This window comes from Megalobrama amblycephala, linkage group LG15 (genome assembly GCF_018812025.1).
Source record: "Megalobrama amblycephala isolate DHTTF-2021 linkage group LG15, ASM1881202v1, whole genome shotgun sequence".
NCBI lineage: Eukaryota > Metazoa > Chordata > Actinopteri > Cypriniformes > Xenocyprididae > Megalobrama > Megalobrama amblycephala.
Window position 1 is genome coordinate 34,120,062 of NC_063058.1, and position 27,046 is coordinate 34,147,107.

General features: G+C 37.0%; 2 long non-coding RNA genes across 4 annotated transcripts; one reads left to right on the top strand and one right to left on the bottom strand.

Annotated features, from left to right (window-relative positions):
• Nucleotides 1-1,590: 1,590 nt before the first annotated feature.
• Nucleotides 1,591-26,762, top strand: LOC125246972. 2 transcript variants are annotated; one of them, XR_007180006.1, is made up of 4 exons: nt 1,591-1,908; nt 4,266-4,451; nt 7,081-7,116; nt 26,629-26,762. It is a non-coding gene; the product is annotated as an uncharacterized LOC125246972 (long non-coding RNA). The 2 variants fall into 2 exon arrangements; XR_007180005.1 differs by lacking the exon at nt 26,629-26,762 and adding an exon at nt 8,165-8,728.
• LOC125246973 lies at nt 17,008-20,980 on the bottom strand. 2 transcript variants are annotated; one of them, XR_007180008.1, is made up of 3 exons: nt 20,412-20,980; nt 17,506-17,609; nt 17,008-17,424 (listed from the first exon to the last, which is right to left on the bottom strand). It is a non-coding gene; the product is annotated as an uncharacterized LOC125246973 (long non-coding RNA). The 2 variants fall into 2 exon arrangements; XR_007180007.1 differs by having other exon boundaries at nt 17,506-17,623.
• Nucleotides 26,763-27,046: the final 284 nt, after the last annotated feature.

A 27,046-nucleotide genomic window follows, 5' to 3' on the forward strand; every position in this document is an offset into this window, starting at 1 on the left:
TTTGGTGCACAAAAAGTATTCTCGTCGCTTTATAATATTAAGATTGAACCACTGTACTCACATGAACTGATTTATGTTTTAAGTAGCTTTCTGAGCATTTGAAAGTGTTAAAGGGTTAGTTCAAACAAAAATGAAAATAATGTCATTTATTACTCACCCTCATGTCGTTTCACACCCGTAAGACCTTTGTTAATCTTCAGAACACAAATTAAGATATTTTTGATGAAATCCGATGGCTCAGTGAGGCCTGCATAGCCAGCAATGACATTTCCTCTCTCAAGATCCATTAATGTACTAAAAACATATTTAAATCAGTTCATGTGAGTACAGTGGTTCAATATTAATCTTATAAAGGGACGAGAATATTTTTGGTGAGCCAAAAAAAACAAAATAATGACTTATATAGTGATGGCCGATTTCAAAACACTGCTTCAGGAAGCTTCGGAGCGTTATGAATCTTTTGTGTCGAATCAGCAGTTCGGAGCGCCAAAGTCACGTGATTTCAACAGTTTGGCGGTTTGATACGCAATCCGAATCATGATTCGACACGCTGATTCATAACGCTCCGAAGCTTCCTGAAGCAGTGTTTTGAAATGTCATGAATATTGTTGATTTCATCAACAATATCTTAATTTGTGTTCCGAAGATGAACGAAGGTCTTATGGGTGTGGAACCCGTATTATTGACAGAATTTTCATTTTTGGGTGAACTAAGGCACAGAAATCAGTGAATAAAACATTTAAAATATATATATATATATTTTTATATTTATAATAATTATAACATTATTTTAAAATAAATCAATCTGCGCTCTAACTTTTAAAATAAAGTGTTATACTTTTATTATTATTATTACATACTGTGTAAATATAGGCTACACACAAGATTATGGTTCATAAAATCACTTCTAAAAATGCCAAACATTTTATTTTATTATAGTGTAAAATTATATGTGTACATTATTATATTATATTATTATAACAAGACAAGTCAATGGAAGCCCCGGTTTAGATAACCAGGTGTGTGTAATATGTATTATATTTCCTAATTCTTTTTCATTTTATTAATATAATCCATACACATTACAGTACATCATGATCTACAGCATTATCTTACGTGAGACTAATCAAAGTTTGTGTAGAGCAATTAAGCCTATTGTCAATAGAGGCAATTACAAGTCGAGCATGACAGTTCCCCCCCCCAAATATATATTGTGAACCCCAGAGACACAAACTCATTTAACTGATATGGATTTTGGATGTGTGGATGGCAATGCAGCAGTTTATAAAATAAACGAGAACACACTCAGCAAATACTAACACTATTACATCAGTTTATTTCAGAGGAGTTTACTGCAGTGCAGGATTTATCAGCATTTCTTTACCATTGTTATTTAGACATAGAAATGCCATACTTTTAGGGCATTTTACTATGGTAATATAATGTTGTTTGTATCATAAACATACAAATTGTCAATAATGAGTTATCGTGTTGGTCAGCAGGTGGCGGTATTTCCTCTCCTGTGGCTGAATTAAAGATCAAAGCAGCTGATCATGTTAAATTTAGCTTTATTCTTCTTGACATAAAGCTATTTGGACTGGATTATTAGATTTACAGAGCTATATGACCTCTTGTAATGAAACCATGGTTGCAATAGATACCTTTACCAATAAATCATTGAATTGATCCATTAAAATCTCATCGTGTTTGTTGGCAGGGTGGGTTTTGGGTTTGTTGAAAAAAGAAAATAAATATTAATTCATAACACACACTGTGTAAATCTACATATTACATAATGATCGTTTAAACATAGTTTTAAAAGAAGTAACGTTATATCAGACGTTCGCCTATTGAGGTGGTAACCATAGCAACATCTCGAGCGGTTTCCGTTAGGACGGGACGTCGCAGGTACTGTCAATATTTATCAGTTTATTATAGATTTACACATCACAAAGTTACATATATTACAAGTATCTGGTTTAAAACGTTTGTGTTTTCTTCAAGAATTCAACATGAACTCAAACTTTACCATTTTTTTAGGACGACACTTTCGTGAGGTGAATCTCAACAGATTGAGCGCCAAAAATTACCTACAAAATTCCTTTAAAAAGACTGACGCCTCAGAAAACTCTATAACCGCTAAACTGGTTGTTGGTTTATACTAGAGTAGAGTTAGATTAGAACTTACTGTCAGGGGTTCTCTTTAGGAAATGAATTTGAGAGGCACTTATTGGCAACACAGAAGAGTAACCACCTTTAATGGAGTTGGTTTCCCGCTCTCTGCTTATATTGGAGGGAAAGCAAGACATTGAGAGTAAATAATGTAAAATAGGCTTCTATACTCCTGTGAAGTAGAAATACTTGTGACATGGTGCAACTTTAAAGCCTATACTGAGTAGGCTAGACAGTGTTCTAGGCCAAAGATTATAGAAAGACGGTTCACTGCTATTAGTAATAAATGGGAAACTGCAACGCGCAATATGGCGGAATATGTCCCGCCTTCTACAATAGCCAATCGCTGATTGATAAAGTCATTGCATTACTGCAGCTCCAGTTAGAGGTTCGACTGCACATGCGCACTGGCTCGTCTAACCTGAAAAATAAGTTTTTTTTTAACGTTATTTGAGCATAAGAAACAACATTTATGGGACAGTTCATGTCAGATTTTGTTGCTGATTTGAAATAATGTTATTTAATTGTGAATTTGCCAAGCAGTTTTTGAGATTTCAGGATTCCCCCATTCAGATAGATAGGACTTGGTCTTGGATGCCCTAAATAGCTGCCCGGAGGCATTGCACATATGGCCGCCGAGTGAACAGACTTTCCTTGAAAGGGACTTTGACTAAGCACAGGGCCAAATGCAAGTAAAAATCGTTGTTGACTAGTAGGCTATATGAAACAATTTGCCAGTTGGCCGGTGCCATTTTTTTATGAATTCTATTGCAAAATTGTGAAGAATATGAACGTGAACAAACAATAGTTTAAACCTTGCTAATTGACCCTTCGCAAAGAATTTTGCGACCTTTAGTTACTGTTGCTGTGTCCAACAAGCCATGGCGCTGTCACGCCACACGCAGTGAAAAATACATCGCGGAGCAAAGAGGATACTGACAACACGTCGACAGACAAGACAGAGCAGGTTACTTATGATATTATACAAAGTCCCATCTTTGTGTAATTTTTTAAGAAATTCGAACAATAAAAACTCTTTAATGTGTCGTGACAGATCGCTGTAGCGCTTTAGCTCAAACGGCTTGTGAACCGATCATCTCTTCCTACTAGTTCATTTATAGCATCAAATAAACATGAATGAACATCAGAAGAAATGTTGTTTCAAATGCGGAAAGACGTCAGTACACACTATTTTTCAAGTTCAAGTCCACCGAAGTTAATCTTCTAACTCCTGACTGGTTTGTCAGACAAAATGGCAGATTCGGCGTTATGATTGGTTGATCACTTGATGATCGCTTGTCAGTCAAATTCCAGACGAAGGGTCAATTGAAATATTCAAGCTCAAGAAGAAGAGAAAGAGAACTCAATTCATAAGAAGATGCGGAAGGAAACTTAATTCTTTACTCACTCACTTGCGCTTAAATAGACATATTCAAACAAAATTGTGCCAAACTGCCTGTCTTGGCAAGTATATTTGTAAACATAGTCAGATATGTCTTAACTGAATGTAAACAGTTGCAAAATAAAACGCATGTGTAACAGTATATTGGATCCAGGCATTAGCTCTTAAAGTGACAGCAGCCTAATATTTCTGCTGCTGTGTTTTTAATCAAACAACAAAAGACAAAGAACAATGACTCATTGCTCTTTACTGAATAACATTTGTAACTTTAATAAGGATTAATCTATGTTTCATGGCTGGTAAAAAAAATATTTATGGCCGTAAATTTTCTTAAGTCACAAGCCATTGACAGTTATGGCAGAAAGTTCTGACTAAGCCCATACAGAATCTCAAAATTAACATTTCTCATCAAATCTATAGATTTCTATTGTCATCTATTGACTTTTTTCTATTTTTACTTTTCATAAGGAACATCATACATACATCAATTAACCATGATGCATCTTGAAACCAGTGTAGAGCACAAAGTGTGAGAACTTCATGTTCCCAAAGCTTAGAAGATCTTGTATTTTGCTGCATAAGTGTTTTTTTCTCTCAGTCGCCTGACTCGCCTCTTTGATCTTTGTGATATGCCTGCTTTCCTGAAATATTCTTCACTAATAGTTTCGTTTCAACACGTTTTTTCTCTTAGGGTGGGAGCTGTCGTAGGATGCCTTTGATACAGGTCTGATGGGGGAACGAGTGAGGATTTCCTCACAATTTAACCAACGGCTGATTAAAGGTATATCAAAGATTCTGGACGAGGCCTGGCGAAAACGATTACGAGCAAATCTGCAGGAGGAAATGGACGGCTTAACCGATTTCATACAGGAGTCATGTAAGAACAGAATCGGAGATAAAAACTCACTCTTTCACACACTCACAAACGATGCCATCTCAGCATGGAGGTATTAATAATTCATCATCGTCCTCCAGTGTTTGCCCCTGATTACGAACACTGGACCTGCTCAAACGGCCATTAATCTGGCTATAATGATCACAGAGATGCTGTAAATTGCTGTTCGGTGGTGTCAAACAAACAGGCAATACAAAATAAGTGGCTCATTAAAGAGTTATTTCAGCCAGAAATTAAAGTTCTTTCATGTCTTGCTCTCCGTCGATCATTTTATATATTTAAAAAAACGAAGAATATATTTTTGTCATGTGGAAACATGTAAAACATTTTACCTAACATCGCCTTTTGTGTCCAGAAAAAGTCATATGGATATAGAACATCATGAGGATGAGTAAATTAATTTTAATTTCGAGGAAACTGCTTTAATCTTTGCTTGTAAGAGTGTGTGTTAATATACTGTAGCTCTCAATTATCCAAACGTTGTCCACTGTTCTTTTTGTCTAGTGAAAGAAAGTCTCTCTGGAATCATTAGTGAGTGCGTCTCCGGCGCCCTCTGCCCGTCTCCTCGCTGATCTGTGTGTTAATTATACATCTCAGTGTGATGGGGACCCGCGCTTGTTGCAGCTGTAATGAAGGCAAGGATAGCAGCACCTTTATGTGGATGGTGTGCGAGTGAGAGAGGCAGTGATGAGACGATGTGGCATGTGTGATACATTAAAATCTAACGTGCGACAAATTACAAATCATGAGGTGGGAAGAAAGTGTGAAACATGCCAACAAGTCACTGTTCGACACAGTACAGTGTTCATTCTTTGTTTGTACATACATTTCCTGCCTTCATTATATAAAAGCAGCACTTCTTTCTGTTTTTGAAAGAAATCTCTTATGCTCATCAATCCTGCATTTATTTAATCAAAAATTCAGAAAAAAACAGTAATATTTTGAAATATTATTACAATTTAAAACAATGGTTTTCTATTTTAATATACTTTAAAATATAATTTATTTCTGTGATCAAAGCTGAATTTTCAGCATCATTACTCCAGTCTTCAGTGTCACATGATCCTTCAGAAATCATTCTAATATGATGATTTGATGCTGATTTATTATCATTGTTGGAAAGAGTTAATATTGATAACTGTTAATTAATAACCTTTGGAACATGATATTTTTTCAAGATTCACTGATGAATAAAAAGTTAAAAAGAACTGCTTTATTTAAAATAGAAATATAACAAAATAAGTCTTTTTTATCAATTTAACATGTCCTGACTGAATAAAAGTATTAATTTCTTTCAAAAGAAGAAAAAAGAAAGAGAATTACTGACCCCAACCTTTTGAACGGTAGTGTATATTGTTACAAAATATTACATTTTAAATAAATACAGTTTTTTTTAAGAACTTTTTATTCATCAAAGAATCCTGAAAAAAGGATCACAAGTTATAAAAGCACAACTGTTTCCAACATTGATAATAAATCAGCATATTAGAATGATTTCTGAAGGATTATGTACATATATAAAGAAATAAATAATCACAAAATGACAAAAATAGTACGAAACTGCATTGCAAAAAGAAAATGGACATGAGATGTAAATTTAAAATGGATAAAAATAGATAAAATCTGTTCAATAGTAAATGATAAAACATGTTCGGTAGTAAAAATAAGGAGAACCAGCTCAATAGAAAAATAGTTTTTTGAGTTTTGAGGCTGTCCAAACAAAATAAATCATAAATATGTATATCTGCCATACAAAATTTGCAATCTTTCTTGTCCGGAGATATATATATATATATATATATATATATATATATATATATATATATATGTATATATATATATATATATATATATATATATATATATATATATATATATATATATATATATATATATATATATATATATATATATATATATATATTACTAGGTATTATTATGTCCCACTTTTAAAAATGTCAACTGTCCCCTTTGGACTTTAAGGATAGTCTTGGATTATGTTTAAACTTGTGGCCTGTACAATAGCAGATTGGTTTGTTTAATGCCGTCGTGAGGCACAGATTGCTTTCTGCTTGGCTCACATTCAAACAGAATGTACAATGATGCTTCCCTGATTGCAGGTTGTTTGGTTTAATAAGTTAAACCCTTTGAGTCCTGACCTGGTGAGAGACAGATTAAAATCACATTCAGTCAGCTGTAAACGGAAGGTCTTGATAAGGTTATGTCTCGTGTGGTGTGCTGTGAAAGGTTATTATCTTCAAGAGTATTACCGGAGATGTTTTAAACACATCTATTGAGTCAGATACATCTCTTCTTAAAGGAACAGTTCACCCAGAAAGTCATTATTTAATATTCACCCTCATGTCATTCAATGATGTTAAATATTTTGAGATTTCAAAAAAGATGAGATTTCATAGAGGGGAAGATTTTCTGTGAAAACCAGCTTCACAAAGCTTTCATATGACTTCAGAAGACTTGTATAATAGAACACAGATTGTATGAATTACTTTTATGATACTTTAATGGTGTTTTTTTGTTGGAGTTTGACAGCCCTGGTCACTATGAACTGTCCAGTGATTCTTTAAAAATTCTCTTTTTTTCTTTTCCACAGAAAAATAACAGCATATGAGATTGGGACATCATGATGGTGAGTCAATGAGATTTTTGCAGTTGCAAGAAAAAGTAAGTGAACCACTTGCAGAATCTGTGAAAATGTCACTGCTGGAAAGGGTTCAAATATGCAAAAAATGCTTGAAAACTGAAGAATCTGCAGGAGCTGGAGGATTTTTCTGAAGAACAGAGCTCAGTTTAACTGCTCAGAACAAACAAGAGACTCATGAACAACCATCACAAAACAAAAAAACAGTCATGGATCATCAGGTAACCACACACAGAGTATTGAGAATCAATGGTTCACAAACTTTTGAATGGGGTTATTTTAATAAATTCAGCTATTGTTTTGTCCTGTGAACTAAATGTAAAAATCTTTTATGTAAAATATCTTACTTAGGACAGTACTAAATAAAAAAATAACATGCATTTTGTATGATCCCTCTTATTTTATTAAAATTATTCACATTTTCACAGATTCTGCAGGTGGTTCACATACTTTTTCTTGCAACTGTATAACCAACCCTTTAAAAATCACATATAAGAATAGTTTGCAAACAATTTACTCAGAAACAAATGTTCTGCTCATAAATGAAGCCCCCCTTCTTTATGTTTTGGTTACTTCATTTTCATCCCATTTCCTCTTGATCTCAACAAATACCCATCAGTGATAGAGAAATATATGTGTGCGTAATTGCAGACTTCTTTATCCTACACAGCTGCCAGATGCTTGTAAAAGCTTTGGCAGTGAGATACGGACAAACTCTGTTCTCAATCTGCTTGACTCCTGTGTGATTCACCTTCACAGATTCACACATATCCTCATATATATTGGTTCCTTGAATCGTGCCATACAAGCGATTGCTTAAAGCATCTCTGAGAGAGAGAGAGAGAGAGAAATATCTCTTAAAGGTTACAGGTGCACAAGATTGCTTTTTTATCTTTTCAATTGACGGCTGTTTCTTTCACCCGTTCATCTGGGACTGGGGTGTTCCCCCAGGCGCTCTACTGAATCCAATACATTCACAAAATACATTTTCATATTCCATCACACTGGGCTGATCATGACATCCATTTCCATGCAGAGTGATTTCACCTCTTCAAACCTCCTGACGCCCTGGAGCCAGGATGTGGGGTTCGCTGGTGGCAAACACTCGACAGCTCTAGCATTACCTACAGTCTAAAAGATTTGAAAATGTCAGTAACAGATAAAGAAGGGAAACATTCTATATTTGAGTACAACAGTTACAAATACAGCCATTCAAAGGAGGCAGTAAAAATACAGACAAAGATTCTAGAATGAAAGTAAAAAATATTGGCAGAAACATTCTATAGCTGCAGTAACAAAAACAGGCAGATACATCTGAGAACAACCTTGATGAATACAGTCAGAAACATTTTAGAATAACTGTAACAAATACAGGCAGAAAAATCTTAGAGCGCTCGTAACAAATACAGGCGGAAATGTTCTAGAATAGCTGTAACAAACAGGCAGAGAAATCTTTGAACGCTCATAAAAAAATACAGGCAGAAACGTTCTAGAATAGCTGTAACAAACAGGCAGAAAAATCTTTGAACGCTTGTAACAAATACAGGCGGAAATGTTCTAGAATAGCTGTAACAAACAGGCAGAAAAATCTTTGAACGCTTGTAACAAATACAGGCGGAAATGTTCTAGAATAGCTGTAACAAACAGGCAGAAAAATCTTTGAACGCTCGTAACAAATACAGGCAGAAATGTTCTAGAATAGCTGTAACAAACAGGCAGAAAAATCTTAGAACGCTCATAAAAAATACAGGCAGAAACGTTCTAGAATAGCTGTAACAAACAGGCAGAAAAATCTTAGAATGCTCATAAAAAAATACAGGCAGAAACGTTTTAGAATAGCTGTAACAAACAGGCAGAAAAATCTTTGAACGCTCGTAACAAATACAGGCGGAAATGTTCTAGATTAGCTGTAACAAATACAGGCAGAAAAATCTTAGAGCGCTCGTAACAAATACAGGCGGAAATGTTCTAGAATAGCTGTAACAAATACAGGCAGAAAAATCTTAGAGCGCTCGTAACAAATACAGGCGGAAATGTTCTGGAATAGCTGTAACAAATACAGGCAGAAAAATCTTAGAACGCTCGTAACAAATACAGGCGGAAATGTTCTAGATTAGCTGTAACAAATACAGGCAGAAGAATCTTAGAATGCTCGTAACAAATACAGGCAGAAACGTTCTAGAATAGCTGTAACAAATACAGGCAGAAAATTTTTAGAACGCTCATAAAAAAATACAGGCAGAAACGTTCTAAAATAGCTGTAACAAACAGGCAGAAAAATCTTAGAACGCTCGTAACAAATATAGGGGGAAACATTCTAGAATAGCTGTAACAAATACAGGCAGAAAAATCTTAGAATGCTCGTAACAAATACAGGCAGAAATGTTCTAGATTAGCTGTAACAAATACAGGCAGAAAAATCTTTGAACGCTCATAAAAAAATACAGACAGAAACGTTCTAGAATAGCTGTAACAAACAGGCAGAAAAATCTTTGAACGCTCGTAACAAATACAGGCAGAAATGTTCTAGATTAGCTGTAACAAATACAGGCAGAAAAATCTTAGAATGCTCATAAAAAAATACAGGCAGAAACGGTCTAGAATAGCTGTAACAAACAGGCAGAAAAATCTTAGAACGCTTGTAACAAATATAGGGGGAAACATTCTAGAATAGCTGTAACAAATACAGGCAGAAAAATCTTAGAACGCTCGTAACAAATACAGGCGGAAATGTTCTAGATTAGCTGTAACAAATACAGGCAGAAAAATCTTAGAGCGCTTGTAACAAATACAGGCGGAAATGTTCTAGATTAGCTGTAACAAATACAGGCAGAAAAATCTTTGAACGCTCGTAACAAATACAGGCAGAAATGTTCTAGAATAGCTGTAACAAATACAGGCAGAAAAATCTTAGAGCGCTCGTAACAAATACAGGCGGAAATATTCTAGATTAGCTGTAACAAATACAGGCAGAATAATCTTAGAATGCTCGTAACAAATACAGGCAGAAACGTTCTAGAATAGCTGTAACATACAGGCAGAAAAATTTTAGAACGCTCATAAAAAAATACAGGCAGAAACGTTCTAGAATAGCTGTAACAAATACAGGCAGAAAAATCTTAGAATGCTTGTAACAAATACAGGCGGAAATGTTCTAGAATAGCTGTAACAAACAGGCAGAGAAATCTTTGAACGCTCATAAAAAAATACAGGCAGAAACGTTCTAGAATAGCTGTAACAAACAGGCAGAAAAATCTTAGAACGCTCATAAAAAATACAGGCAGAAACGTTCTAGAATAGCTGTAACAAACAGGCAGAAAAATCTTTGAACGCTCGTAACAAATACAGGCAGAGACGTTCTAGAATAGCTGTAACAAATACAGGCAGAAAAATCTTTGAACGCTCGTAACAAATACAGGCAGAAATGTTCTAGATTAGCTGTAACAAATACAGGCAGAAAAATCTTTGAACGCTCATAAAAAAATACAGACAGAAACGTTCTAGAATAGCTGTAACAAACAGGCAGAAAAATCTTTGAACGCTCGTAACAAATACAGGCAGAAATGTTCTAGATTAGCTGTAACAAATACAGGCAGAAAAATCTTAGAATGCTCATAAAAAAATACAGGCAGAAACGTTCTAGAATAGCTGTAACAAACAGGCAGAAAAATCTTAGAACGCTTGTAACAAATATAGGGGGAAACATTCTAGAATAGCTGTAACAAATACAGGCAGAAAAATCTTAGAACGCTCGTAACAAATACAGGCGGAAATGTTCTAGATTAGCTGTAACAAATACAGGCAGAAAAATCTTAGAGCGCTCGTAACAAATACAGGCGGAAATGTTCTAGATTAGCTGTAACAAATACAGGCAGAAAAATCTTTGAACGCTCGTAACAAATACAGGCAGAAATGTTCTAGAATAGCTGTAACAAATACAGGCAGAAAAATCTTAGAACGCTCGTAACAAATACAGGCGGAAATATTCTAGATTAGCTGTAACAAATACAGGCAGAAGAATCTTAGAATGCTTGTAACAAATACAGGCGGAAATGTTCTAGAATAGCTGTAACAAACAGGCAGAGAAATCTTTGAACGCTCATAAAAAAATACAGGCAGAAACGTTCTAGAATAGCTGTAACAAACAGCAGAAAAATCTTTGAACGCTCGTAACAAATACAGGCAGAAACGTTCTAGAATAGCTGTAACAAATACAGGCAGAAAAATCTTTGAACGCTCGTAACAAATAGGGGGAAACATTCTAGAATAGCTGTAACAAATACAGGCAGAAATCTTAGAGCGCTCGTAACAAATACAGGCGGAAATATTCTAGATTAGCTGTAACAAATACAGGCAGAAGAATCTTAGAATGCTTGTAACAAATACAGGCGGAAATGTTCTAGAATAGCTGTAACAAACAGGCAGAGAAATCTTTGAACGCTCATAAAAAATACAGGCAGAAACGTTCTAGAATAGCTGTAACAAACAGGCAGAAAAATCTTTGAACGCTCGTAACAAATACAGGCAGAAACGTTCTAGAATAGCTGTAACAAATACAGGCAGAAAAATCTTTGAACGCTCGTAACAAATACAGGCAGAAATGTTCTAGATTAGCTGTAACAAATACAGGCAGAAAAATCTTTGAACGCTCATAAAAAATACAGACAGAAACGTTCTAGAATAGCTGTAACAAACAGGCAGAAAAATCTTTGAACGCTCGTAACAAATACAGGCAGAAATGTTCTAGATTAGCTGTAACAAATACAGGCAGAAAAATCTTAGAACGCTCATAAAAAAATACAGGCAGAAACGTTCTAGAATAGCTGTAACAAACAGGCAGAAAAATCTTAGAACGCTTGTAACAAATATAAGGGGAAGCATTCTAGAATAGCTGTAACAAATACAGGCAGAAAAATCTTAGAACGCTCGTAACAAATACAGGCGGAAATGTTCTAGATTAGCTGTAACAAATACAGGCAGAAAAATCTTAGAGCGCTCGTAACAAATACAGGCGGAAATGTTCTAGATTAGCTGTAACAAATACAGGCAGAAAAATCTTTGAACGCTCGTAACAAATACAGGCGGAAATGTTCTAGAATAGCTGTAACAAATACAGGCAGAAAAATCTTAGAACGCTCGTAACAAATACAGGCGGAAATGTTCTAGATTAGCTGTAACAAATACAGGCAGAACAATCTTAGAATGCTCGTAACAAATACAGGCAGAAACGTTCTAGAATAGCTGTAACAAATACAGGCAGAAAAATTTTAGAACGCTCATAAAAAAATACAGGCAGAAACATTCTAGAATAGCTGTAACAAATACAGGCAGAAAAATCTTAGAATGCTTGTAACAAATACAGGCGGAAATGTTCTAGAATAGCTAACAAACAGGCAGAGTAACATAAAAAACAGGCAGAAAGTTCTAGAATAGCTGTAACAAACAGGCAGAAAAATCTTAGAACGCTCATAAAAAAATACAGGCAGAAACGTTCTAGAATAGCTGTAACAAACAGGCAGAGAAATCTTTGAACGCTCATAAAAAAATACAGGCAGAAACGTTCTAGAATAGCTGTAACAAACAGGCAGAAAAATCTTAGAACGCTCGTAACAAACATAGGGGGAAACATTCTAGAATAGCTGTAACAAATACAGGCAGAAATATTCTAGAATGGCTGTAAAAAGGGGCAGAAGAGAGTGCTGGATCTATGGAAAGTTTAGACAAAAATTGTGTAAAAAATAAATATAAATAAATAAAATAAAGAATAAAAATATAATTTGTAAACAAATGTCACGTATGGCACAGAGACAAGAAAATTAGATCCATGTGCAACTTTAATGGGGTATTCCAGAAACATAATCCAACAGGCGAGGGTCAAAATCCACAGAAACAGTCCATACAAAAACAAGAAAAAACACAAGGAAAACCAAAACGAAGAAACCAGAAACGATACATGAAAACACCATAACAAAAGCAGAAACAACCCAGGTATAAATAGACAGACACTAATGAATCAACACAAACAGCTGGGTGCAATGAAACGGGATAATGAGTCCAGGAAGTGTGTTATGGGAAATGAAGTCCAAGAGTGAAAACAAGAGTCCGGGTTGGAGTGCCCTCTAGTGGCTGATTAGGGCACTCCCACTAGTGATCGTGACAACAAAATAAATAAAAAGATTAAATAAGCTAACATTTTCTGAATTTGGAATTATTAATGACTGTTCTCTTCAGGTTGTAAATGATGGGTAGGAAAAAAAAGAATAAAATTGAATGAACATAGTTTTCAGGAAGGGGTCCTTTGCAAGCGGATCATCATATTTGAGGGTCTGTGGCATCAAAAAGTTTGAAAATCTTAAAGAATGACGGTTTTTGTCTAGAAAACAGATTGTGAGTAACAAATACACCTAAAAATTGCTTCAGGCGCTTACCCAAAAGACCTTCTAAAATGTCCAGAAACAATTTATACTTGTGGCAGTGTGAGGTTGATGTCACAGTTACAGAGTATGACAGCACGCAATCGCTGTTTCCTCCTTCCCTCTCCATAACTGGGGCTGTGTTTGGAAACTCGGAGTGATTTATGGCAAACTCTGGATATAAACAAGGACTATCATGACAGCGAACTGGGCCAGAATCTCTGTTATTTATCAAGAGCATGTGGAAGCTGAGCCGCAGAGCGGCCAAAGCTGACAGCACACATATCGTGATCTATTTGAGGTTTAATTATTCTGAAAGCTGTTCTAGCATTGTGTGAAACATCCACAGCCTAACAACATAATTACTCCATTATGGCTCATTTGAAGGATAACCTCTTAAAAATGCTGTAATGATGAAATTAGAGGTCCAAATTTGATTTTAACTTGTTTTCCATCTCTGTGATGGACAGATTTCAAATGGTAATGAACAGTCCACCCAAAAATAAGTATTCTGTTATCATTTACCCTTGTGTCGTTCCAAGCTTGCATTGACTTTTTCTGTGGAACTCAAAATAGATTTTTTTAAAGAATCTTACCTTCATAGTTCATACTATGTATGTCAAGCCCTAAGAAGTAGAATCATACAAGTAGGACATGTTGAATGTAAAAGAGCTGCATGGCAATTTTGATAACCTTTTATCCAGTGATTGGGTTGTTTTAACCCAACCTATTTTGGGTTCATTTTAAGCCAGCCATATAGTAATTTTTAAACAATAGATGGGTTAAATGAAACTGCCCAGTACATCGGGTAAACATTTAACCTAACCACTGGGTTAAAACAGCCCAATTGCTGGGTTTGTCCATTTTCAACCTGACTTGGGTTGTTTTTAACCCAGCATTTTTTAGAGTGTATGGAACTATTCCTTTTAAAAATGCAGATTTGTATTCTTTCGTAGAGGTTCAGGCATCTAATTCAAACTCATCAATCATAAATCGTTTAACCAGTATTTATACATGAAAACACGTCCAATTTATTGGATAATCTTTCCGACAGAAGCTCACTACAGATTTCTTTTAGAATAAACTACCTTGACAACTGTACAACACAATCAACTAATTCCACATAATTTCAGACGTCAGTGAAGTGTTCATAATTTAGCATATGTGGAGTTAGTTGCTGAGGCAGATGGATTAGTGTTGCATCTTTAACAGCCAATTCTTTATGATCAAACACTGTTTAATCTGATCTCTTTGAATCTTCATCATGAATTAATCAATATGCTCCCTCCGTTTGTATCGTTTTAATTATGCAGGGGTATTCTTCACCCCCTCAGGCGCTCATGCACCAAATTATACCCTCCCTGGGAACAAAAAGCACAATCAAACAGAAGTCTAAAATAAACTTGTCTGCAGCTGCTGAGGGGACTCGCATTTCACGGGTGTCTGGATGTTACAAACAATATGTTGTGCATAATTTGCTTTTACAGCAGAACTCATATGTTGAATGTACATTAATGGCAGACAGAAATTCAGAGATATAATTCAAAATTAAGAAATCATGCTAATATGCAAAATATACATATGTTAAATTTTTGTTGTTTTGTTGCATCCGTCTATACCCCTAAGATTCATGGGGTACGTAACAAATTGGGGGCTCGTCCGGGATTTGAACCCAGGACCTCTCGCACCTGAAGCGAGAATTATACCCCTAGACCAAATCAGACAGATTGAGTAGGAGGAGCCAAAGGGGAAACAGAGAAAGAAACTCAGAAAAAGCACAGAAAAATGTACATTAATCCAATCCAGTTTTCTATAATCCAATGCATTTTATTTGACCTTTCATTCTCGGTTTGATGAACGAACTAATAGTAATGCCAGTGGTTATTTTTAACATCTGCGCTACATTTAAGACGTTTTTAATCATAATGAAAAAAAATCTAAAATATTAAAAATTTAAAATAATATTAAAAGTTTATCAAAATTCTAAATAAAAAATATATAAATATATATAAATGCATAAATATATAAAAAATATATAAATACATAAATATATAATAACTAAAATATTTTTTTTTTATTTCAAAGATGATAACTGGATGCTACTCACATATGCTGCATGATATCATATGCATCAGTTTATTCAAACGTGAAAAAAATATTTTTGCTAGAACCACAATTTGCGTACAAATACCTATGAATAATAATGTGATCCGGTTGGTTATAGGCAGCATGATTGTTTTTGCACATACCTTATGTGCAAAATGGCTAAATGGATTGAAAACACAGTATTTGCAGTATTTGAATTGCATTTGAATTTATATAAGGAGATAAGCATGCATGTGTGCGTACTGGTCCAGATCTCTGTGTGACGACCATCAACCTTCATACTTTCTCCTCATGGGAATGAAAAGAAATTTAAAAGTCAGTTTTTGAATTCAGCAGCAGGTCACACGTCTCACCATCAGCACCTTTCAACATTTCTCTGTCCTTTCAAGAGTCGATTATAGCCCGTTTGCACCAAATTTCATATTCTCTTCCCTTTTATTGTCCACTTGACACCTCAGAAACGTTTCGACCTGTGCAGGGCAAATTTACCCTCGGTGTGCCGTTCTGCAGACATAATGGACTTCAGACTGACTGGTACGGGTCATGAAAAGTAATGAAAATGTCTACTGGCCCGCTATTAGTAGCTTTTCAGAGTATCTCAGTGAATAAGGAGTGAGCTCACCAAATTATGAGTGCATTCGCTGGCCTTAACCCTTTAAATTCCTTTCTGAATGGGCTCCATTAGATTCATATTCAATGAAGGTTAATGGTTAATTATGGCTATTAAAGGTTTTACTGCATGTAGAGCGACTAATTGTCTTTTTAATGTAACTGCTTTTTACCAACATGTTATTTAGCTTTTAGATCAAAGTCTTAATGTAAAGAAGATATTAAGATATGCAGTGCAGGGATGGACAGTTTTATAATGCACACACGAGAACCCTTCAAATCACTGGCACTGTGCAAAAAAAAAAAAAAAAATGGAAGAAAATGTAATTTCCTTGATTTTTTTTAAAAGACTTCAGAACTCAAAACGTACTCCTTAGTCCAAAAAGAGCTTCAGTATTAAGCTGCAAAAAATTGTCAAAAAAGTAAAATATTAAGAAATCATTTTTCAATTAACCCTTTAAGCCCGAAGTGTACACAAGAATAACACAAAATATTATCATTTTAAAGCTCACTTAAATCAGTTTAAAATGGTATCATTTTAAAGTTTAGAATCTCAGCTTTTTAATGCATCCAACCATTTTATCTCTTAACGAGTGCTGAGTAGTAACTCCAAACCGGAGTGTACCGCCCACAGGTGCCACCTAGCTTCAAAGAAATTAAAAATCATATTTTTCCAAACTACTGCCTTGATCAACACAAAATAGGTGTCATTTGAAAGCTTAGAGTCTGAACCTTTCAATGAATATAGCCAATTTGATTAACCCCTAAGGAGTCAAAATGTGTCTGCAATGTGTCAAAAACATCATACAGCTCAGATAGTCCTGTGTCATTTGCGTGCCAAAAACCTCAACTAATATTATAAGTAGACTTCAGGGAAAAAAATTAAATGATAAAAAATGATCCCTAGTTATTTGATGTCCAACTATGTCAGTGAACCAAAAGTTTCATATCCAGAGCCTCACATCATGTTTATTATCAAATAAGTTGCCCAAGGTAAGCTATGAAAGCAGCAAAGTGATCCATAGCCCTCAAACCTCAGAGGGACTCGGTAGGCAAGAATTCTCCATCACTTTTAGTCTCGAGCACATCTGTCTGTCTCAGATCAAACGTCTGCATGTAGTTTGTGTCGGCGGCACTGAGAGGATCAATAGCACAGGCGGGATGGAACCTGAAAGAGATTAGACCCATAAAGGACTGATGGGAGAAACATTAAGGGAAATTTGTGCTTGCCTGGTGAAGACACACACACCTTTAATCTTCCCGGTGAGAACAGAGGAATGAGTCAGCACAAAGATGTTAGACATGATGTCCGCCAAAAGCTCTCTTCTCTTCTGAGCCTTGTATTGTGGAGACCTGTAAAACAAGACCTGTCAGAGCCAAAAGTGTGAGTGATGAGAAGCTTTCCTCTTTCGACAGAAGGTCGGGTCAGGAGATATCACTAGTGCTCATACTTTTAGGGTTAGAGATATGAACAGACCTCTAACCCTAAATATTAAACTTTGGCGAGTAGCTCATCCCGCATTTGTGCTACAGACGTGAATTACTGATAAAATGGGTGATAAAAATCCACATCTAGGGACCAAAATATCACGCTCTAGCAACCTCTAAAGAACAACCACCTAAAACTATAGTATCTTGCTAAAATCCACTCAGAACAGCTTAGCAGCCACAGCAATGCTTAAAAAGTCCATAGAAAACACCTGAAACAATGCTAAAATCAACTCAGAACACATTAGGAACTACCTGAAAAACTGCAGCAACTGCATAGCAATGTGCCAAAAACACTTTAGCGCTCACCTAGCAACAATGAATTGGTCAGTGTAACTCACTGGGACAAAAATTTCAATATGAATCTTAAATTGCACTTTTATTATGCTCTTTTTACTATGCCTAAATCAATCTATTATATAGCATTAGCATGCATGGTAATTAAATACATCTGAACAGTCATTGTCTATATGTTCTGTTCACAGTTATTTTTTGTTGGATATTCTGAGGAATCGTTTGAGCTTCAGCAAGAACCAGCGAGGTTCATTCTCGTGTTACGCAGCACGTTTGAGCTTCTGAAAGAACCAGTGATGTTCATTCTCGTGTTACGCAGCACGTTTGATCTTCAGCAAGGACCAACGAGGTTCATTCTCGTGTTACGCAGCAAGTTTGAGCTTCAGCACGAACCAACGAGGTTCATTCTCATGTTATGCAGCACGTTTGAGCTTCCACAAGAACCAATGAGGTTCATTCTCGTGTTACGCAGCACGTTTGAGCTTCAGCAAGAACCAACGAGGTTCATTCTCATGTTATGCAGCACGTTTGAGCTTCCACAAGAACCAATGAGGTTCATTCTCGTGTTACGCAGCACGTTTGAGCTTCAGCAAGAACCAACGAGGTTCATTCTCATGTTATGCAGCACGTTTGAGCTTCCACAAGAACCAATGAGGTTCATTCTCGTGTTACGCAGCACGTTTGAGCTTCAGCAAGAACCAACGAGGTTCATTCTCATGTTATGCAGCACGTTTGAGCTTCCACAAGAACCAATGAGGTTCATTCTCGTGTTACGCAGCACATTTGAGCTTCAGCAAGAACCAATGAGGTTCATTCTGATGTTATGCAGCACGTTTGAGATTCTGAAAGAACCAATGAGGTTCATTCTCCTGTTACGCAGCACGATTGAGCTTCAGCAAGAACCAACGAGGTTCATTCTCGTGTTACGCAGCATGATTGAGCTTCTGAAGAATCAATGAGGTTCATTCTCGTGTTACGCAGCACGTTTGAGCTTCAGCAAGAACCAACGAGGTTCATTCTCGTGTTACGCAGCATGATTGAGCTTCTGAAGAATCAATGAGGTTCATTCTCCTGTTACGCAGCACGATTGAGCTTCAGCAAGAACCAACGAGGTTCATTCTCGTGTTACGCAGCATGATTGAGCTTCTGAAGAATCAATGAGGTTCATTCTCCTGTTACGCAGCACGATTGAGCTTCAGCAAGAACCAACGAGGTTCATTCTCGTGTTACGCAGCATGATTGAGCTTCTGAAGAATCAATGAGGTTCATTCTCGTGTTACGCAGCACGTTTGAGCTTCAGCAAGAACCAACGAGGTTCATTCTCGTGTTACGCAGCATGATTGAGCTTCTGAAGAATCAATGAGGTTCATTCTCGTGTTACGCAGCACGTTTGAGCTTCTGCAAGAACCAATGAGGTTCATTCTCGTGTTACGCAGCACGTTTGAGCTTCAGCAAGAACCAATGAGGTTCATTCTCGTGTTACGCAGCACGTTTTAGCTTCGGCAAGAACCAACGAGGTTCATTCTCGTGTTATGCAGCACGTTCGAGCTTCGGCAAGAACCAACGAGGTTCATTCTCGTGTTACGCAGCACGTTTGAGCTTCTGAAGAATCAATGAGGTTCATTCTCGTGTTAAGCAACCTTGAATTAAATCAAGTAAAGAAGGTGATGATAAAAATTTAAATTGGAAGTCAAGTACATTTCATTCTGGGATAGAGGATTCCACAAAGTGTGCCCTTGTTGCATACTGTACATTTTGGAAAATGCAATCAACGATTAATCATGTATTTCATTATATGTATTTCATGCCTATTTACAATTTGCACACCCTGTAAAATATACACACTGCACTTCAAAAAATATTATGAATAGTATATAGTATGTCATTCTGAAGATAACCAAAGAAAAAAGTGAAACAGATGAGAATGTTTTTCCTGCTTCAGGGCAGACACATTTAGAATCTCTTGCAGGAACGACTGTAAGGGTAATTGTAGTTTCTAGCCAGCAGCAAGGGTTAGCGTAAGGACACAATCTGCCCACCACCGCCTCAAATTTACCACAATCCCGCTAACAGGCTACAAGAGCAGCAAGACCCCGCTGAGCTCAAGCGGTCCGCTCATTAACACCCCACCAGGAGTCTGTGAGGGGCAATTCCTCAAACTACCCCTCGGCTCTTGCGCCGCTTGATTAGCAGCCACACAGAGACCTGTAAAACACAACCACCATCGGCCTGAACGTGGAGCCCTTCACGTACTTAGTTATTTATGTAATCCATTGTGCTGTTAATGAATAAAAACATTATGGAGATGATATACTAGTTATTAAAGGAACAGAAAAGTTCAATCACAAAAGAAAATTTACATTTTTTACTCACCCCTTGTTGTTCTGCTCCAGTGTGCTGTTATTAATATCAGATTTTACAAGGTGAGTGTTCCTGCTCAACTATTGAAAATCAGACCACATCTGTTGAAAGTAAAAATTTGTTATTTTAATTTTTGGAATAAAAATGTCTAAAATATTCACATTCTGCAGGGGGAAAGTGTTTGTAGAATTTGCAGCAGTGCATAATGCATAAAATACATGATAACAAATCATAAACATGTATATTTATACTAACATTAACAAAGATTAATGAAGGCTTTGAAATATTGTTCATTGACTGTTAGTGCATGTTAGCCAATGCATTTAATAATGTTAACAAATGGAACCTTACTGCAGGGTTGCCAGGTTTTTTACAACAAATACAGCCCAATTGTTACTCAAAACTAGCCCAGAACTAGCCCAATAGGGGAGGTGGGGGGTAAAAATCACATTCCGGGGTAAACTCTGCGTTTTTGGTGGGGTTCCCCAGGTAAAATTGACATTCCAGGGGCTAAATATCATGTTATTTGGGGTCGCTTCAACCTGTGGACATGAAAAACAACCTGTGGCAACAGTGTAAAAGTATCCCAATTGGGGAAAACCATGGACTTGGCAACACTACCTTATTGTAAAGTGTTACCAGAAACTCTAATGCAGGCTCTATTTAGCACCAGAAAGAGTTTCAAAAGAACCAGAAAACCAAAGAACTTTAATCTGGGGCTATTTAGAACGATTTCTTAAAAAATTTTCTGTGTCAGTGCTGCTGAAGTCATTTGATGCAGTGCAACAGTCTAGCACATGTGAATTTGAACTCGCTAATTTGCAGCTATTTTGTCGACAGCTAAAGAGGCAATTATGATGTTTAGTGTCCAATTAGTGTGCGCCGTGAGCTCTGTGTCCCACAAATTGACAGGTTTACCAAGTTCGGCACAGGTTAATTATCATATCAACACCACATTAAAATGTGTTTATTTTCAAAATTAGCATATTCATTTGTAACACGCCCATTGAAAACAGAGCCAAATCCGATTTCAAGTGTATAGTTTTGTCCGAGTTAAACCTCTTTTAACTCTGTTTATCAGTGCCGAACACAGTCGCACAAACAGAATTTGCGGGTAATCCGGGCATCTCTGAAGGCCAATTAAAAGGAATCTTCTTAAGAGCGCGCCAAAGCGCCACAGTGGTCTTTAATGCCAGTCTGCTCGTGTCTAGTAAGTGTGCTGGCATTTTAAATGCCCGTCGTTTCACAAACAACCCTCATCAGCTTTCTGCCCCCCGCTGCGTCTTAAGGGCAGAGACATGCGCTCACACAAACACAAACGCTGAAATATACATGCTGCTAAATTACACGGTCTGCTCTCCCAGGATCCTTCCCTTCCCCTTTATTTGTTTCTTTTTTTCCTTTCTCATTTTTCCCTCCCATTAAGATTTTAAACCCCCCAAAAAACTTGCAGAAATCTATAATTCTCGATCATATGCTGCCTTCAAGCCCTCCTAGGAAGTTCCTACTTACTGACTTCATAAATCATAATTATGAGATTTTTTACAATGCTTTTAAGTGATTCTGGTCGGAGGCATTCAAATCATTGAAAAGTATTGGCAAGATTTTAGAAAGGCTGCATTACTAACAGCTAAGCTGTAGAGCGCTGCAGTCATGATGTATGTTTGTAGGGCAACCCGTAAGTTAGCATCCCTCTGGCTCCCTCGACAAGAACCCAATAGGATTTTTCATTGGCTTTTGGATCACTGCAGAAAATAAGCTCTGTGACCAACAAAAGTTTATGATTCTTGCTTGTTTTGTTCATCATGATAATCTTCAAAAATGAGCACAACCTTTATGAAGTCTAAAAACAATCAGCAGAAGTAAAAAAAATAGAAGCTAAACATAGGCTATAAACGAACTACACCACAGTCTTTAAGCTTCTGAAACTCTTTCAGTCTCTATTTAAAAAACATTTTTCCTGAAATTTTGAATTAGAATAGTTTGCCAGAGCTTGATTATAAACACAATGAGGCTGTAAAAGCAACTAGTGTGTAGACAGAGTACAACCTCTATAGTCCCAAGACACTTGTTAGCAATTTTGCCTGTTTCATGACAACTAAAAGCTTTTAAAAAATCACCAGGGGGTATTACTGATGTATTTTATGTCATAGAAAATATCTTGAGCTCGCGTTCACCACAGGCCTTATTTCAAGCATTTAACCAAAAACCCATTTAAAAACCCACTGACTTAAGGACAATGGAATCTGAAGTGCTAAAATGCAACTCGTTTCTGGGTTTTGGCCTACAAAAATACATCATCCCTGCAGCACTCTATTTGGCTATTATTAACCGTAATGAAAAATCTATCATAAACCAGCATGAATCCCATGTTGGTATACTTTGGTTTATCCTATAAAATGCTGGTATAGTGCTGCTGTTCACAAGCAAAACTGAGCTGGTGTAGCCGGTCCAACAGCACTCCCGCTTCCCATGCTGGGAACCAGCACGCAAAACATATCTTATCCAACTTATTCTTACGTTGCATGACACTTTGCGCAAATTATGGGTGTAACTTCCATTACTGTGTAACAATCAGTGAAAGGCTCGCTCTGTGAACGCAATATTACATTATTCTACTCACCCTTCAACCATTAAACATTAAAAGGACATTTAAAAGTGTAAAAGCATCAACAAGGTACTTTCAACAGACCATGAATTACCCCAAAAGCATGTTTCTTTCCACAGCAATAACGGACGGGTTAAATATCATTGTATTATGTAACATTCGTTGCCTTTATTAAAGGGTTAGTTCACCCAAAAATGAAAATAATGTCATTAATTACTCACGCTCATGTCGTTCTACACCCGTAAGTCCTTCGTTCATCTTTGGAACACAAATTAAGATATTTTAGTTGAAATCCGATGGCTCAGTGAGGCCTCCATAGCCAGCAATGACATTTCCTCTCTCAAGATCCATTAATGCACTAAAAACATATTTAAATCAGTTCATGTGAGTACAGTGGTTCAATATTAATATTATAAAGCGACAAGAATATTTTTGGTGCGCCAAAAAAACAAAATAACGACTTATAAAGTGATGGCCGATTTCAAAACACTGCTTCATGAGGCATCGGAGCGTTATGAATCAGCGTGTCGATTCATGATTCGGATCACGTGTCAAACCGCCAAACTGCTGAAATCACATGACTTTGGCGCTCAGAACCGCTGATTTGATACACTGATTCATTATGCTCTGAAGCTTCCTGAAGCAGTGTTTTGAAATCGGCCATCACTTTATAAGTCGTTATTTTGGGGGTTTTTGGCGCACCAAAAATATTTTCGTCGTTTTATAATATTAATATTGAATTAAAGGTGCCCTAGAACTTTTTTTAAAAAGATGTAATATAAGTCTAAGGTGTCCCCTGAGTGTGTCTGTGAAGTGTCAGCTCAAAATACCCCATAGATTTTTTTAAATTAATTTTTTTAACTGCCTATTTTGGGGCATAATTAGAAATGAGCCGATTCAGGGTGTGTGGCCCTTTAAATCTCGTGCTCCACGCCCCAAGAGCTCGCGCTTGCCTTAAACAACATAAAAAAAAGTTCAAACAGCTAATATAACCCTCAAATGGATCTTTACAAAGTGTTCGTCATGCAGCATGTCTAATCGCGTAAGTACAGTGTTTATTTGAATGTTTACATTTGATTCTGAATGAGTTTGATAGTGCTCCGTGGCTAACGGCTAATGCTACACTGTTGGAGAGATTTATAAAGAATGAAGATGTGTTTATGAATTATACAGACTGCAAGTGTTTAATAATGAAAATGGTGACGGCTCTTATCTCCGTGAATACAGTAAGAAACGATGGTAACTTTAACCACATTTAACAGTACATTAGCAACATGCTAACGAAACATTTAGAAAGACAATTTACAAATATCACTAAAAATATCATGCTATCATGGATCATGTCAGTTATTATCGCCCCATCTGCCATTTTTCTCTATTGTTCTTGCTTGCTTACCTAGTCTGATGATTCAGCTGTGCACAGATCCAGACGTTAATACTGGCTGCTCTTGTGTAATGCCTTGAACATGAGCTGGCATATGCAAATATTGGGGGCGTACATATTAATGATCCCGACTGTTACGTAACAGTCGGTGTTATGTTGAGATTCGCCTGTTCTTCAGAGGTCTTTTAAACAAATGAGATTTATATAAGAAGGAGGAAACAATGGAGTTTGAGACTCACTGTATGTCATTTCCATGTACTGAACTCTTGTTATTTAACTATTCAATTTCTGAATCTAGGGCACCTTTAAGGCAACCTTATGATCTGAAAATTATTCGTTTCTGTCTTTTTGAATGGAAGTTCCCCAAACCGGAAGTGCCACTCATAATCCAAAACGCAGTAGGCTCGTCAGGAATAAGGTGGATACTGGTGACCAGCAATGCTGGATTTTTCAGCAAGGTAATCAACTGCATGGCCTGTGGCAACTGTCAAAAATGAAAAAAACGCTTTGAAGAAAGATTACGAAGACCAGCTTTTTTCATTTGCAATAGCAGCTTCAATAAATCATGTACAATGAGATCAGAAATGTGAATTAACTGAGTAAATAGAGCCATTCTGTGTCCATGTTGACTTTAAATGTATTTCATAAGCGTGCTACTATGCCAAAAATGAGTGGCCTACTTTACGACTGAATGTCAGCATTTCCAAAAAGAGAAGCGTGAACAATCCTTCAGCCCTGTAAGGGGGAGTTCAGAGCGCTCGGAGAAGTGCAGGAGCGCAGCGTGAACCCAGCTCATCCCCGACTTCACAGCGTCTTGTTGTGGCTGATAGGAGGGTAGCGAGCGAGCCTTTTTTATATGAAAGCAGGACTGCATCCCTGGTTGTGGAGGATTGTGGGCTTTCTGTGCTTGTCCCCTCTGAAGTTGCTGTTTTTGTGTGAAGATTTAGGCCTGTTTCTTCTTTCCATTCTGTGGTTCGTCCCCGCTGCGTCCTCTGTGGCTCGAGAGAGTGGGATGTTACTGTCTTTTAAGTTGGTTTGACCTCAATACAACAACTTCCTGTCTTTGAAATCGTTCCTGCGGTACAGCCCTCAAACCAGCTTGAAAGAGTTTAACTATCTCAGTGGATTACCTGCAAACCAACAGAAGTACAGATACATGTCAGCCAGATACACTTTTTGGTGTCACCAAGACTTACATGACAATATAGCAAGTTTAACATAACTAATTTAATGAAGTTTCCACACAGTGAAAGCATATAGCAAAGGGGCTGTCAAGGACCAAAAAATAAATGTATCATAAAAGTAGTCCATACCACTTGAGTGCTATATTCTAAAGCTCTTAAAGTGGACCTATAATGCCCCTTTTCACAAGATGTAATATAGTCTCTGGTGTCTCCAGATTGTGTCTGTGAAGTTTCAGCTCAAAATCCCCCACAGATCATTTATTATAGCTTGTTAAATTTGCCTCTTGGGTGTGAGCAAAAACACGCCGTTTTTGTGTGTGTCCCTTTAAATGCAAATGAGCTGCTGCTCCCGCCCCTTTTCCAGAAGAGGGCGGAGCTTTAACAGCTCAACAACAACAAAGCTGGAGAATCTCACGCAGCCAAAATGACGACAGTGTTCAGCCTTACATTGTTCAAACCGGAGTCGACACTGATGGAGAGACTCAGGAAGAAGTTACAACTTTTAGACGTTTCTGAATGGTTAGTGGATAAATTTATGTAGTTGCTGTGGAGTTGATTCAACTCATCCACTAGCATGTGCCGTCATGTTCATCTTTAGCATTGAATTGATCCTCGTTTGTGAAGCAGTCCGGCGTAAAATGACAGCATGAACAACACTCTACTACAACAACTCTTCCTCTTCTCTAAAGCAGCCCAACATGGCATCGCCCCCTTTGATGCGTTTTTACTGTATTTTTGATCAAATAAATGCAGCCTTGGTGAGCATAAAGACACCCCAAACCTTTGGACATAAGTGTGAGAAAATGATTTTTATTTTTGGGTGAACCCTTTATCCCCAGGTTGCGTTGAATAAATGTGTCTGCGCTGAACAACATAGATTTGTTACCACACTTTAAACCTTTTTAGAATGAGAACATTTGGGAAACAATCCAATCAGTTTGGGTGACAATTGTCCTACATGCAGCGAGGTGATTGTCTCTGCAGACTGTGCGTCCTCTGGGTCAAATTGATTGACAGTTAAAGTGTCCCGCCTCTGTTTCTCTGCCCCCTTAGCTGAGTTTTCCAGGGACATGACCGGAGGGCGGAGGCGTGCTGTCTCGGTGACGGGTGAACTGCTGCGACCGCATCAGCGCTGACTGCACCGTGCCAAATTCACACTCTGTATAATTAACGACAGGAGACAGCAGACATTGCAAATTTAATCAGCTCCTTCACATTATTTAATTTAGTCACTAACTTAATACAGAGAAGACAGACGCCCCCCTTGCTGTACCTCTCATTACACATTTAATGACTGATTGAAGCTGAGTGTCGAATATAGAAGTGCTTAGTGAGAAAACACACATAAACAATGAACTTTCGGATCGGTGCTATGAACTGGACACATATGTGTGAGAGATCTTGACTCAAACAGCATGATCTGTCTCCAAGTAATAGGTTTTTCCTGTCTTACCCTGATCACATTAAATCT